This window comes from Crocodylus porosus, unplaced genomic scaffold, assembly GCF_001723895.1.
Source record: "Crocodylus porosus isolate Cpor-Errol unplaced genomic scaffold, CroPor_comp1, whole genome shotgun sequence".
Classification (NCBI taxonomy): domain Eukaryota; kingdom Metazoa; phylum Chordata; order Crocodylia; family Crocodylidae; genus Crocodylus; species Crocodylus porosus.
In genome coordinates this window covers 6,142,640-6,158,120 of record NW_017728918.1, presented here as the reverse complement: position 1 = coordinate 6,158,120, position 15,481 = coordinate 6,142,640, and the positions used below count along the sequence as shown (strand labels likewise).

General features: G+C 51.5%; 1 pseudogene; it reads right to left on the bottom strand.

Annotated features, from left to right (window-relative positions):
- Positions 1-344: 344 nt before the first annotated feature.
- LOC109311511 lies at positions 345-7,962 on the bottom strand (annotated as a pseudogene).
- Between the last annotated feature and the right edge of the window lie 7,519 nt (positions 7,963-15,481).

Genomic DNA, 15,481 nt, shown 5'->3' with positions numbered 1-15,481 from the left:
GAAACTTCCTAGACCTGAAATCCTGGAGGCTGCAAGCCCGAGCCCAGCCTGCCCATCCTGCTCCTGGACACTGGTCCCCACCAGCCCTTGACCCCATCCCATCTTCCCAGCCATGAGCCCTGCCCATGCGGGTCCAGGCCACTCTCCATGGACACCCTGGGATCGTGGGGTGGTGACTGCAGGGCCAGGACCTGGGGAAGAGCTGCGATACCAGGGTGCCCGCGCAGCAGAGCCAGGCCCAGTGACAGCAGCAGCCAGAAGAAGCTGCCACTGGGGGAAGCACGTTCGGCCCTCATGTCACCCCAGCCCCAGCTGCACGCCCAGGGACAGGCGGACCAGCCATACATGCCACAGCTTGGGCTGCCCCTCCACCTGGCTTTGGTAGGACCCACCACAGGCCACACAAAACTCCTTGGTGGGGCAGATCCAGCTGGCCATATTTTCCCAACCCTACATTAAAGGCATCAGTCTCTGCTTGCCAGAAGGCCTGCAGCACCACATCCCAAGAGGAAAAAGACAACAGGACAAAGCCCCCAACATTGCTCAACTGCCAGCCTGCACTCTCCCTCGTCCCAGTCCTTGGTTTTCATCAGCCTGGATGTACTCCCAAAGCCTTTGACATTGTGCTCACGCACTGCCAGCTCACTACTACCAAAACAATGGCACACAAGAGGGAGATGGGGGAGTAATGTCTACGGGACACCGTGGTGCCTCAGGACAAAATCATTGGCCGGAGAGAGGCAATGATCTCTTTAGTCTTGTTAGAAGAAGGGTCGGTGCTTGGGATTTTCTGGTAGATCTGAAAAAGGAAGGGCCCACCGGTGAGTAAGGGAACAGGGATGCTCCAGCCCATGAGATAGCTCCTGCACTGTGACTTGGCATCTCCTTCACAAGGACCACGTCGCCAGTGCGATGCTGCCTGTACTCAAACAGGACGCTACTAGGCATTAATAGCAAAATGGCCCGCTCAACACATTTGGGTCATGACCACTGTATTAGTGCAGCTCTGGTCCCACATTTCCCCTATAACACAGAAGAGGGGGTTATAAATGACCCCGTCTTTAGAGCTTGGTCTACGACAAAATTTGAGAGGCTTACACACCAAAATCCTGGCAGCGTTACAAAGACCAGGGCTTTGGGCAAATGTTTCTGCTCCACAGCGGTGTCAGCCTTGCACAGAAGACTATTTCAGTGTAATGTATCAGCAACAACAGCCCAGATGTCCAGTAAAATGGTTCTTACTTCCCTACCAACTCCACTTTAAATCCCTTTGCAGCCGTGCCCTCAACATGCTGTAGCCCATCATAAACCTTGGCACCGTGAGGTTGGGACAGCCTGGCACTAGCGAGAATCAGTGAAACCATGAGGAAATAACTGGTGGACTCAGATTTGCAACAGGCCCCAAAGCAGGGTGCAAAAGCCAGGCAGGCGGGTTACTTCCCTGGCAGCAACTGGGGTTCCCTGGCAGGTCTCTGCCCACATGAATCCCACCGTGCATGCGTGTGCAAAGCCAGAGATGTTTCACCAGCAGCACCCGTGTGAAGCTGCACACCAGAAGCTGTACACCAGCCCAGGCAGTGGTGACACTGGCAGCAGCAGCCAGACACAGTGAGCCACCACAGTGGGGGCTGCCAGGAAGCCAGGTCCAGCTGCCATGCTACCCCTGCCCCGCTGTGGCCCGGGGAAGCAGAATTGGCTGCATGTGACACAGCTTGAGCTGCCCCCACACCTAGGACAGCCAAGACCAGGGTACCCACTGAAGGCCAGAAAGCATCCCTTGCCCACCCCTGCCATGCACACACTGAACATGCCCTCACCCTCCCCGCCACACCCAAGGGCGTTAAAAGGCTAAGCAGCCCCAAGCAATGCTCTGCCCCTTCCTTAATACCAAAACCCACTCCAAGGGCTCCACCTTCGTGGGAGGGAAGATCATGGATCCATGTGGACTAGGTCCTGGCAAAGAGTATCAGGTACCACAAGACAAGTAACCTGCTTTGTGTAAGCACTTATCTGCATGGTTCCCACCACAGTGGGCTCTTTAGCCATTAACCACACGAACAGGCTTTCTCTGGAGAGCATCACTCTGCATCCTGAATCTGACACCCCGTAACCCCCAGCCCTCCTTTAATGCCTCCAGCACAAGTGGTCCTAACTGAGAAGGCTTTGGTAGTACAGTAGCGGGTCATAGATCGCACAGAAGCATGGCTGGAGGGGAACCATATTAAGGAAAAAGGTACACTCCAAGATGTTATTATTGTGAGATGCTGTCCAGCAGCGCCTTTGGTTGCTAGATTGCGTTCAGCAACATCAGGCAACACAGAACAGCTACTAAATGGCTAGAAAAGGTCTAAAGTGGAGTCACCAAACTTAGCCCTCAGTGCATCACTGGGGGCTGGAAAAAATGTGTCTACATGTAAAAGAGTATCTATCTACCAGAGCAAGGCACCCAACTTACCTCTTCCAAATGCTGGGACATTATAGCTTTGACAGCCTGCATGCTGGTGGCATCCCTCATCAGAGTGACAGCTTGTTCCTGCCGCATCTTCACATGCCCCTAAACACATCTTTGTTGTTGTAGCAACCAGCCAGCGTGGCAATGGCTATCACCTAATGAGAAACGATAAACAGCAACACATGCACGCAGGGCAAAACCTTAGCAGCATGCAAATAGGAGAGCCACTGCACCAGAAGAACACCTGGTTTCTCTACACGAAGCAAGAACACATACTCATCCATATCGCCGTGCCTGATCTCTCTCAGTTGGAAATGAAAGAGCACTCATATGAAAACTATGCATAGCACATTGACACATAGCACATAGCACATCCCCTCTCCCGCCAGTGCCCCTCTCCATAAATGAGGTTGTGGAGCCAGCGATGCTGACGCCTTCTGGAAACATGAACCTACCTGTAGGCTAGCCCAGTAGTTGAAGACACCTTTGTTTTTGAGTCTGGACAAGTACTTGAGGACACTGGGGGCATGGTGGAGAGCATCTGTGGTCATCTTGTTCAGACACCGGACGGCCATAGCGGCATTCTCTGGTTTGGCAAGATCCGAGAGCTTCTCGGCATGCCTGCTCCAAACCTGGGGATATCAATAACATACAGCACTGCCACCACTCGTGTGCTTGCCGTCCCATGCATGTCCCTGTATAGCTACAGGTTTTGGCATTGTGCTTTGCTGGACTGAGGCTAGAGCAGCCACTTCCTCAAGATAGGAAAAAAACCCCAAAAGTCATCAGGATTGGGAATTAAGCACGGTCACAACAACATTCAGGTTAACCTGGTTTGCTTCAGGTACAAACAGAAGCCTTACTTGTCGAGCAGTGGAACAGCATGCTCCATGAACGTGCAAGTTGTGTCCAGTGCACGTACACAAATGTGAGATGTACGGAGAATAATCAAGATGAGCTGGAAGCTGCAGCCTGTGAAAAGAGCTATGATCCGACTGGCATCACAGAGACCTGGTGGGACAGCGCCTGCGACGGGAGTGTCAGCACTGAGGGTTAGACTCGTTTGGAAGGACAAGGTTGGGAGAAAAAGCGGGGGTGTTGCTTTTCAGTGTCAAACACACCCTTGTTCCCTGGATCAGGACAGTAAAGAGGAACTTATTTGGGTGAAGATGTTTGGCCTCATCCACCTGGGTTGGAGGCCTGTAATAAATCCCCTGCATTATATCGGTGCTTACCGTTATACCGACGAGAGACTTCCATTTTCTGCACGTCTGCGGGAAGAGCAGTGCAACCACACCTAAAATGTCAAGCCAGCTCCCGACTTGTGTGGAGGACAGCTTTCTGGTCCAGCAAGTGGAGGATACGACTAGGGGATCTTCCATCTTGGACTTGTCCTGATGACAGGGAAGAAGTGGTGGAGGATGGGAAGATGATGGGTAACTGGGGAGGAAGCGATCACACGATGCTAGAATTCAACATCTTGAGACAACGATGCAAAGAAGGCAGAGCTACTCACCAGCTATTTTACCTCAGTCTTCACACACACAAAATTAAGCTGCAGCCAGACACCTAATAAGGATCGTCTGGTTGAGGAAAGGCACAAGCTGGGGAGAGAGGCAACAAAAGAGTGTAAGATTGAATGGATTCAAGTCAGCAGGACAAAGTGAACTTCATCTAGGGTGCTGAAGGAACTGGCAGATATCTCAGGGCCCTTGCCAATGCTTTCATGAAGTTGTGGGAGACAGGCCAAGTACAAGAGGACTGGAAAAGTGCTGGCGTAATGCCCGTTTTTAAGAAAGGCAAAAAGGAGGACCCAGGGAACTGCAAACCAGCTAGCCTCACCTCCATATGCAGGAGGTTCCCGGGGGATATCCTAACCAAGGCCATTTGCAAGGACCCGGAGGAGGAAAGTTTGATCACAAGCAGCCAGCATGGCTTTACTAACAACAAATCAAGGAAGTATGGGTTGCATGAATGAGGTGTAAGGTGGACAGAAAACTGGTGGGATCGTCAAGCTCAGACAGTGGCAGTTAATGGCTCGATGTCTAATTAGCAGTTGGTATCAAGCGGAGTGCCCCAGATGTCAGTCCTTGGCCTGGCTTTGTTCAATAGCTTCATTAGTGACCTGGAAGATGGGACGGAGCGCACCCGCTGCAAGTCTGCTGTGACACCAAACTGGAGGAGGATGGGGGAGAAGAGTAGATACGCGGGAGGGTAGGGCTAGTACTCAGACAGACCTCAACAGATTGGATGACTGGACCAAAAAAACAAAAAAGAAGCTCTCATGAGGTTCAATAAGGACAAGTGCCGAGTCCTGAACGTAGGGCGCAACAATCCTATGTACTCGTACCGGCTGGGGACCGAGCGGTCAAGCAGCAGCTTTGCAGGAAAGGACCTGGGGGTTACTGTGCAGAGCAAGCCGAATACGAGCCGACAGTGCCTCCTGTTTCGAAGAAGGCTAATGGCATCTTGGGCTGTGTTAGTAGGAGCGTTGCCAGCAGATCGAGGGACGTGATTCTCCCCCTCCATTCAGCACTGGTGAGGCCACATCTGGAGTCCTGTTCCCAGTTTTGGGCCCCCCACTACAGATTAGGAAAAACTCTGTCACCAGGAGGGTAGTAAAACACTGGAACAGGTTACCCAGAGAGGTGGTGGACTCTCTACCTGTGGGGGTTTTTAAGGGCCGGCTAGACAAAGCCTGGGCTGGGATGATCTAGCTGGGGCTGGTTGTGCTTTAAGCAAGGCGTTGGACAAGATGACTTCCTGACGTCCTTTCCAGCCCTCACTTTCTCTGATTCTATGAAATTGTTTCAAATCTGATCTGCTTTGACAAAGTAATTCTGTAGGTGGATGAAGAGACTGCCGTGGATATGGTGTATGTGGACTTCAGCAAGGCTTTTGACAACGTCCTGCATGACCGTCTCAGGAACAAATTGGACATACTAGAAGGTGGATAGACAACTGGGTCAAATGGGCACAAGAAAAGGGCAAAGCATGTCAGAACGGGAAGAGATTTTGAGTGGAGTCCCACCGGGGAGTGTCCTGGGCCTGGTGCTGTTCCATGTGTTTATTCATTATTTGGATGCTGGCATAGGAGGCTTCTTGAGCAAGTTGGCAGGAGGCCTGAAACTGGGCAGGACTGCAAACACACTGGAGGATGAGAGTGCTATTCAGAAAGATCAACATACTGGAAAATTGGGCTCGAGACAACAGGATGAAGTTCAGTGCAAAGAAATGCAAACTGGTACACCTATGGAAGAATAATCCAAAATACAAATACAAAAGGGGTGACACCTGCCTGAATTGCAGCACTGTAGAGAAGGATCTGGGAGTCTTGTTGATTCAGTATGAGTCTAGAGTGTGATCCAGCAGCACAAAAGGCCAATGTGGCTTTGGGATGCATTAAATAGAAGTATTAGGTGCAAGACATGGAAAGTGATAGTGCCTCTCTACTCAGCACTGGTTAGGTCTCCTCTGGAGTACTGCATGCATTTCTAGGCTCCACCTGTTAAAAAGGACATGGAGAAATTAGAGAGAGTCCAGAGATGGGCAACCAGATGATAAGGGCTTGGAAAGCAAGACATATAAAGCCAGGTTGAAGGAGCTTGGCATGTCCAGCTTGCTAAAAGGTGCTGAAGAAGGGACGGGTATCTTCAAATACTTGAAGGGCTGCCATAAAGGAGAGGGAAAGCACCTTTGCTCTCTTGCTGCAGAGAGAACGCAGACCAATGGCTTCAAGATGCAGCAAAGTAAGTTTAGACTTGATATCCAGGAAAAAAACAAACCAAGCAACTTCTTCACTTCAATAGTGAGGCAGTGGAATAGATGTCTAGAGAAGCTGTGGACTCTCCATCAATGGAGGTGTTCAAGAGAGCTCGGACAGTCACTGGCTCAACCTCTGGCTGAACTGCCAGGCTCATAGGGCAGTAATCAATGGCTCAATGCATAGTTGGCAGCCAATATTAAATGGAGTATCCAGGTGTTGGTCCTGTGGCCAGTTTTGTTCCATATCATCCCATCTTCCAGGTCGTTGAGGCAGGAGTGCACGCTCAGAAAGTTTGCAGATGACCCTGAACAGGGGGGAAGAGAAGATACTGGAGGGCAGGGCTAGGATACAGAGAGACCTCAACAAATTGGAGGATTGGACCAAAAGAAATCCCATGAGCTTCAATAAGGACAAGCGCAAAGTCCTGCCCTTAGGACAGAATAATCCCACATACCGGTACAGGCTGGAGCCCAACTGGCCAAGCAGCGGCTCTGCAGAAAAAGACCTGGGGGTGACGGTAGATAAGAAGCTGAATATGAGCCACCAGCGCACCCTTGTTGCCAAGAAGGCTAATGGCATCCTGGGCTGCACTGGTCGGGATGTTGCCAGCAGGTCAAAGGAAGTGATAATCCCCCTCCATTCAGCGGCAGTGTGGCCAAATCAAGAGTAAGTGTCCAGTTTTGGGCCCCCCACTACAGAAAGGATGTGGACAAACTCGAGACAGTCCAAAGGAAGGCACTGAACATGGTTCAGAGGTTGGGGCACATGACTTCTGAGGAGAGGTTGAGGGAACTGGGCTTTTTTAGATTGGAGAAGAGTAGGGCGTTGGATTGGATGACCGCTGGAGGTCCCTGCCAGCCCTAATTCTCTGGGATGCTATGATCCCAAATTGTCTTCTCCTGTTTCCAGTTGTCCCATCGACCATGCCATGAAGGACAGCTACAGTGAGCCCATCTCGCTCTCCCGTATCTACTCAGGGAACTAAGGTTAGAGAATGAAGCCAAATCACTGGGACCATGCAATCTCCTTCCTACCGTACCAACACCCCTGCTTCTGTAGTAGGCTACTGTTTCTTCTGATGTTCCCCCACATTGCTTTACACAGGGCAGACCCACATCTTGGTCAGACTGTCCTTTTCAGATGAGCTGCCTCATCACAGCAATACACAACAGTACATCGACAAAGTGGTGGTTTCCTTTACCTCTCTGGGCCAGAATTCCCTTCCCTCCAGCTGGTCCTCCAGGTAATCATGAATGATGTTGGTTTTCTGCATGAAAAGAGTCAAGGAACTTGCAAGCTCTGTGTCCTGTCCTACGATCGGGTCTTCAAGCTCCAATGCAGAGTAGAGACGGGAAAAACCAATCTCCCCGAGTCCAGCAACACAGCGGCAATACTGCAAGAAGTGGGGAGGAAACAAAAAAAAAAAAGAGGTCAGAGAACTATCTTCAAGAGCCCCTGAGGTTTCAAGTTAGAGTTGGAGTAGGCACCTCACTCCAGGTGAGAGATCCGGCCCCAAGTGGAAGGAGATAATGCTTTCTATCCTGGAGTTGACAGCTGCCTGCCTGCAGGAGGTGAGGCACGTTACCCTGGCTGGTTCCTTTCCTGCTCATGCATCCTTACCTTCTCCAAATCCTGCAGGGATTTGATCCTCTTTTCCAAGAACTCTGCCATTCCCACTCCCATCTTGTGACAAGTATCAGTGATCACATCCCGATACACCTTGGCCAGGTTCCTGAACTCCAGGGAGATCTACAGCAGAAGCCACAGGGAGGTTCACACAGTGTCAGATGCAAAGCAGGGTCTGGCATTCATGAATGGACTAGGAATGAGTAACACAGGGACTGTTTACTAGGCTCTTATCCTGCTCTCGCTGGAGATGTTGGCCAAACTCCCACTGGCTGAGGAGGGTGCAGGACCACGGCCTTGTGTGCAGTGAACATGTGCTCAAAGGCTCCCCTGGCCTTTGGGCACAGTGCAGAAGCCACTCATATCTTCCTGATGGTCCACAGCCTGGGCAACTATCACTTGGGAGCCCACAAACACAGCAGTTACAAAACAAAGCCTGGAAATCCAAGTGTGGACTCAGACTGTGGCAAGCCTGCTAAAAGCAGGGTGTCAAAATGGTGAGAGGTAGGGGCTTCGTTCTTTCAAGCACAGCCTGGCACATCAAAGCTGAGAAGCACCTGGGACTATTCAGAGCAGGGTTGGCAACCTCCTGCCACGCGTGCCAGAGTGTGGCATGCAAGGCCACTGCATGGGCTCTGTGGCAAGGCAGCAGCCGGTAAGAGCCCAGGCTGAATGTGGCAGGCAGCCGGGAGGCTGCACCCGGTGCACCGAGGTCCAGAGCCCCAGCCCAGCTCCATGGCTGGCGGTGGCTGCACACTCAGCTCGGGGTGCATGGTGGGGAAGGGGTCCTGGGCAGCACAACCCTGGCCCTTCCCCTCTGTGTGCCTCAAGGCGTGCGTGCATGGAGCCAGGCCGCGGGGCGGGTGGGGAGGAAGGCAGGGGCAGGGAGTGCATGCAGCAGAGCTCACCTGGGCAGTCTGGAGCAGTTCAGCCTTACTCCCTGACTTGTGCTTCCCCTGGCCCAAGGTTGCTACTTGGCACTCCCATGTTGCCAAGCCCCATCCACTCCCACCTGGGGCAGCCCAGCTCGTGCTCCTTCCTACAACTGTCCTGAGAGCCCACCCCGCAATCTGCTCTGCGTGCACCCACCTGGGCCACGGCCCCAGCCCACGCGCACAGCTTCCTGTCGGTACCACTTTCCACCCACTCGGCCACCTGCCGGTGGCTGTTGATCGTGCTGGGTGGGCAGAGTGGGTGGAAGGGGGCTGGGAACCGAAGCCCTGCACACCGGGGCAGAAAACAGCAAGCTACAGCTACCTCCGCTTCCCCTCACTCGATGAGGAGCCCTATGTGGTCGGCTGCAGCCAGCTGGCCAGCCGGACTCATCACTCATTCCCGCACGGTGCAGACCAAGGGGCTCAGACATCTCCTGCCCTCTCTAGAGAACTGGTTAAAAAGAGAAGTGGCTGCCTGAGAAGTCCTGGCAACTCTCCAGAGCTGTCAGTGCAGCTCCCCTGTTTGCACGGGCAGAGGTTGGTGAAGGCTAACACCTGCTGGCAGTGACAGGTAAGTGGTCTTGTTCCAGCATGGCTATGTTCAGACTGGACATGGGGTGGGGCCAGAAACCTACCAGGTTCCCCTCGCTGCCTGAACAACAGTGAGCAGGGGAAAAGTCAACACTGCAAGTGCTGTCTGTACACACTGCTGACACCTCCTGCCATTCTGGCCCTTTCAAAAACAAAATGACAAGACAAGACAGGAGCATTTTAAGATCACTGCACCTTAAAAATTAAACCCAAGCTATTTATGCTAAAATCTGGAATGGTTAAGGCTAACATTTCTGCACAGTCCTTTAGTAGAAAGGTGGGCTGTACATATCTCATCCGCTCATCTCGGTGTATTAGGCAAACCATCAGAAGTCAGCCAGAGCTTGTGTCTCTCAGATTTCACCCGTCCTAGGAGGTGCTGAGTTCCTGTAGCTAGTTGGAAACACCCCTGCACTCTCCAGCTGTCGAGCAGGAGGGAATAAGAACATGCATACAGGGCAAAAGAGAAGATGGGAGAACACAAGTCCCACGTCATGCAGTTTTTCTATGGGAACGGGGAGTCAAAATCTCAAGCAATGTAAAGGCAACTTGAGTTTCCATGTAAAAATCTGCTGGCCAATGGAGTCAAGCACAAAGCGCGTAAAGTTACAGCATCAACAAAATTAACAGACACTGGTCATTTGATGGTGGGGGCTAGGAGCCTGGCCAAGCACTGGCCTAAGCCAGGGGGCAGGGTGTGCTGTCACCTGCCCTGGATACCATCCAGGATGCCCCCACCCCAGGGATCATGTTTTTGCCGGCTGATTGCTGGCTGTGCCTGGTGGGCCTTCTCCCCTTAGAGAGCAAAGGCAGCCTTGTCTGCTCAGCCACAGACCCTGCTCCTTGCTCACGCTGGAGCACTGGCCTGGCCATCACGGAGAGTGTTACCATAAGGCATGGCAGTGAGAGATTAACTTGGCTATAGACAGGCTGAAGGGCTACCTACCATGGCTACAAGGAGAAATAGAAATGCACCTCTGAGTGGTGACCCCTGGGCATTCACAGGTGGCTTTCTGTCTGGCTCCATCTGTACTTGTGAGACTGAGCTCCTGAAAAGGTTCGGGTAGAGCAAGACTGTCCATGTGCTTTGTTTTCCAAATGGTTGGCATGCTGAACAAATTTAACTCCCTCCTGGAAGTCGAGCCTCTGAAGATAGGCCCAACTTCCAAGGCCAAATCATCCTCAGAGGCTCTTGCAGAGAGCCGCCGACATACACAGTGGCAAACGAGCTCTGAGCAGTGTGTTGGAAGCTGTTGGCACAGCAGTGATGTGTGTGTGAGGTCTCTCCCCACTTGACTGCTCAGGAAGAAGGGGCGTCCTCTCCTCCTCACCTCCTTGCTACTGCACAAAAGGGAGGGGAAGCCCCTTGGAGGCCAGAGCTATAACAGCCTGCAAGGGGAAAGCCACAGTTTCCCATGTTTTTCTCCTTTGAAGAAGAATCCATTTTTAAAGTTTGCTCACAACCCTTTCATATATTCTTGCGACCCAGCTTTGGGTCACAAGGTATGGGTTGAGAAACACTGGTCTACTGACCTTGGCAGAAGTGGGGCAGGGTGAGTCTCTGCCTTAATAATGTATGACCCTTACCTGGGTGTTAGCATCAGGTGAATGTAGCAAGCCTGCTTTATAACATGGCAGGACACATTGAGCAGGATCTGACTTGTAAACAGCTGTATTTTTTTTTATAGGACTTGATTCATGTTCTCCAGGGCTGAAGTGATACAATTTGCAGCTGGAAAAACAAAAGAAAAACTCTGGGCACTTTCATTCACATATTGTCTACTAACCTTGGGGTGGGAGGGGCAGGAAGAGGGGTATAGCCCGATGCAGAGGGCATTTTGCTGCCTGCTTGTTTTCAAGCACCGGCTGTCTGAAGCTTCCTGTTTCTGTTGATGTCAATGCAGTCAATTTGCCACTTGTCCTTGCATAAAGAAAGAGAATCAGCAATGTCTTAATTGGCTGCATAGAGCTGAGGCCCAGTGAGCTGGGTGCGGGTGGGGGGTTCACCCCGTTCAGTCTGTTGGTAGCCTGTATTCCTGGCTACACTGGAAATGTTTCCTCCCCACACTGAGGGCTACACAGAAAACTAAATAGGACAGAAGAGATTAAGCTGAGTGTTCAGGCAGCCTGGCCCAGCTGCACCCTACCACAGTCCTGCAAGGCAGCATCTTTAGCTGCTGCCCGGAAGACCACTGGCTCGTGCTCTACAAGATCATCCTTCTCATCTCCCCCTGCGGCTTGTTGCACGTTCTGGCATCTCCCTCTTTGCACAGCCAGTCCAAACCTTGCCATATCTTCCCCATGTCATCCCCAGAGTCTCTCTTTGTTTTGGCCATGCCTTCCCTGAATAGGCAAAGTCAGGGTATTTTCTCTAATTTCCATTCTGTTCCTTTTAAGGCTGGTTCTGCACTTTGAGAAGGGGGCTTCCTCATCTTTTACAACCGCTGAATACACTGGTGCCCCTTGCCAACTGCCAAACCCACCGTTGACATCCTGTCTGCTGAGATCTATCAGGCGCAGGCTTTGCAAACCCGTCCCAGGCTCGTGGCTGTCTGCTACACCCTTTTGGACTGGAGATATTTCTGGGGTCTGGGTATACCGTATGCTCCACCAGGGAGGGGGAATGGGCTCCAAAGAGAGAAACACTGTGGCTCAGTCTGAGATGGATCTCAAATATATCATTAGTGTAGACACTGTGTGTTAAGTATCCCCTCTGAGACATGAGGCTTGCAGTTGACAGCTAGTAGCCATGTCGTAGTCATGTGTCTATAACACCTCCCATGGACAGATGTGCCCACCCTGTACCAAAAGGAATGAGATTGGGCTGATGTAGCAGGGAGCTTGGTGCTTTTGCTACTTTAAGGGAAGGCAGGCGGCAGGAGCAGCAGGCTGCAGGTGAGGCAGAAGGCAATCAAGGGGGCCACATGAGCCCAAAAGGATTGGACTTGCACGATATAAGCCCACGGCGCCAGCTGGGCAGGCAGTCCAGCCCTGGGGCCATGGAGACAAGAGCTCCTGAGCACTCTGCAAGGGGAATCTCTGCTAAAGCAGCTAAACTGCTGGGGGTAAGGACCGGTGGTTTAGGACTGTAGGAGTGGAGGAGGTTTCAACTGGCCCAGGACAGGGGCCAAGGTGTGAGGGACAGGGCCACAGCCAAAAAGTGATGACAGCATGCAGGGCCGGGGCCAGGGACCTGTAGCCCGAGCAGGGCAAGAAGCAGGGGCAGGGACCCATAGACCAGTAGGGTTGCAGCAGATCAGACGTGAGCTGGGAGAGAACCAGACTGGGCTTGGGGTAGTCAGCTGAAGAGACAGAGGCCCGAGCCCAGGACAGGCTGGGATGGTTAAAGGCACAGGGTTGGAGGCCCCAAAAGTAGCAGACTTTCCAGGTTCAGAGGCCGCACTGACAAGAGTTGACACTGGGGCAGAAGGACTAATGGGGTAGACCTCACTGATCCCTGAAAGTCAGACAAAGGAGCAGGAGAGTCTCTCTGCCCTGCAGCCATAGCCCCTCCCTGCCTGCCATGGTCCTCTCTCCTCTTGGGTACTTGGCATGGGGAGAGCTTCCTCCCAGAGCCCCACAACCACTGGTCACATGTGGTCCAACTGGCCCACCCCTATGATTTGCTGGAGTTGGTGTAATGGTGCTCCCATGCCCACGTGTGTGTGGATCCAGACCAGGCGTGCTGTGTGGCTGCCTCACTGAAGCTCCAGGCCATTGGCATTACCGTGGCGAGAAGGGGCTGTCACTTCTTGTGCACCCTTGGCTTAGTTTGCCAGCCTATGATTCACTGATGTGAATGGCTCTTGCTGTTGCATCTCCATTTCTGAACTTCTGCTTTCCCCTCTGCTCCAGGGAGCATCATGAAGAATGAGATCTTGTACTTGGCAAAGATCCACCCATTATCACAAGGGTCCCTCTTGGCTCCCTCCGATCTCGACACCTTGCTTGATCATGCCGTTCAGTTCAGCACCCACTGGCTGCCTAAGAAACTGCTTGGGGGAAGGATTACACCCTCAGATCTACCAGGAGGAGAAAAGTCCTCTTGGGGACATAGTGATGGTCCCCAACATCACCTTCAGAGACTTACCTGGTGGTGCCCTCATGCCAGTCTCATATGCCAGCAGAAAGCAAAGGTCATCCTCCTATGCATACCACTACATCTTCCATCCTTTAAAGGGATTAAGGACATGCTGTCCTTTCTTGGAGAATATTGCATGAGGATGAGGATGGCTTGCAACAAGCTGCAGGTTGCACTGAGCAGAAATCGCTTTTCCACGAAGACCAAAAAAGCAGAGACAAATTCAATGTGTTAAAAAAAGATGAGGGAATGGTTTCTATGTCCATACTGCATTGTAGGGATCAGTACAGCAAGTCCAGGAAGTTCTACCTAATAGCTGAAAATACTTGTGTAACTCAGGAGGTGGAGCTACCTGCCAGCTGCAGCCAGTTATTGGTCCCTGGGGTCTCTGCCTTGGAGCCCTCCTTCCAACAGTGTGGAGAGTCTCCCTACAGAAGGACACCTGGAGCCTCGAAACCGTAACTCAGACACCGCTCAGTACTTAACTATATACAATTTATTTACATAGAGAGAAAAGGGGAGATAGAAAAAACCATAAAAATCAATAGGTACACCCAAAAAGAGACTAATAGCTATGATGTACTAATAACTATTATATATATGCTATAGCAGTATGAAACCCCAAACCGCCTCTTCTTCTGGACATTTGGGAGCAGTCTCTGGGAAGGGGTGGGGACGCCTTACACTCAACTCTCAGGTCAGTTCCTAGATGAGTTTCACCCTACATTGCTTGCAGTGACGTTGCACAACTCCTCCTGATGAATGTCACACTAGTCCTGGATGCAAGTAACAACCCCATCTTTTACACACCTCTCCACCCCGCACAGGAAAGGCAGCAAGCCCAGCTATGTTGGCCATAAAGCAGTATAAATAGTAGCAGCTGTTCATCTGATCATCTTATTTGTTCTGATACTCAGCGAGCCTCCTAGCTCTCTCCTTCCTTACTAGGGAAGGAAATCAGGATCTTTTCATAATTGTGGACTTAAATGACCAAACACCCTTTGGTCTGAAGAACCTGTAACCAACTCCTAAGCATTTATATTTATCCAACATAAATTTAACATATTGCCGACTGACATCTTTTCAACTACTACATATTAACCCCCTCATCCAAAAATCTGGAACAAGTGGAACGGAGTTAGATCACGTTCTCTTGCTAAGACTCTGCATCTATTCACAAGAAGTAATCCCGATTTATTCACGGCCCTCACCAAACATGCATTCTCTAGACAGGCGGGACAATTTTTGCCCCATCTAGCCACAGAAAGCAGTACTATAGCTGTGACCGAACACAAGTGTGTGGCTGCAGACTGCTTAAAAAATGGCCAGTGGTGTGAAAATCTGACCCCCTGCTATAGACTCAGCAAAACCCTGCAGGTAGAGCAGTTTCAGCTTCCTGCAAACAGAGGCTGGTTTAAGGTGGATGAAGAGTCAGCGTCAAATAGCAGCCTGGGTCATTAATTAACCCTGCTGGGACTCCGAATGGCTAGCTAACTGGTCTTACCAGGTGCTAACTGGGAGGTGGTTCTGAATTGCACAGCGTTGCTAGTTGCAATAGTAAGCAACGTTATTTCATTTTAAGCAGCTTCTTTGTTACAGTTGTGATTTGATGTGCACAAGATCTAAACCGGTGGTTTGTCACCCTTTCATATATTCTTCCCACCCGTTTTTTTGGGTCCATGGGTGGAGAAACACTGATCTAAATGACTTCGCCCATAATCAAAGACTTGGAGAGGTCTGCCACTTCCTCCACGTAGGACGAGGCGTGTGGGTGCACCCTTGGGGCATTTCCTAAAGAAGAACATTGCAAATGCTTCGGCTTCAACGTAACCCCAACCCTGGACGCTTTTGCTGCGCTTGAATTGATCCCAGCTCAGGTCGCACGTCACAAAGAAAAGCGGCAGCTGCCGCCCGGCGGAGAGTTCCCCTTCAAAGAAGCTCCCGGCCTTCCCGTGTCCATCTCCAGAGCAGCCGTGTTGCAAGGGTAGCGTGCAAGCGGCTCACAGGATGAAGGAGTGCATCCAACATCC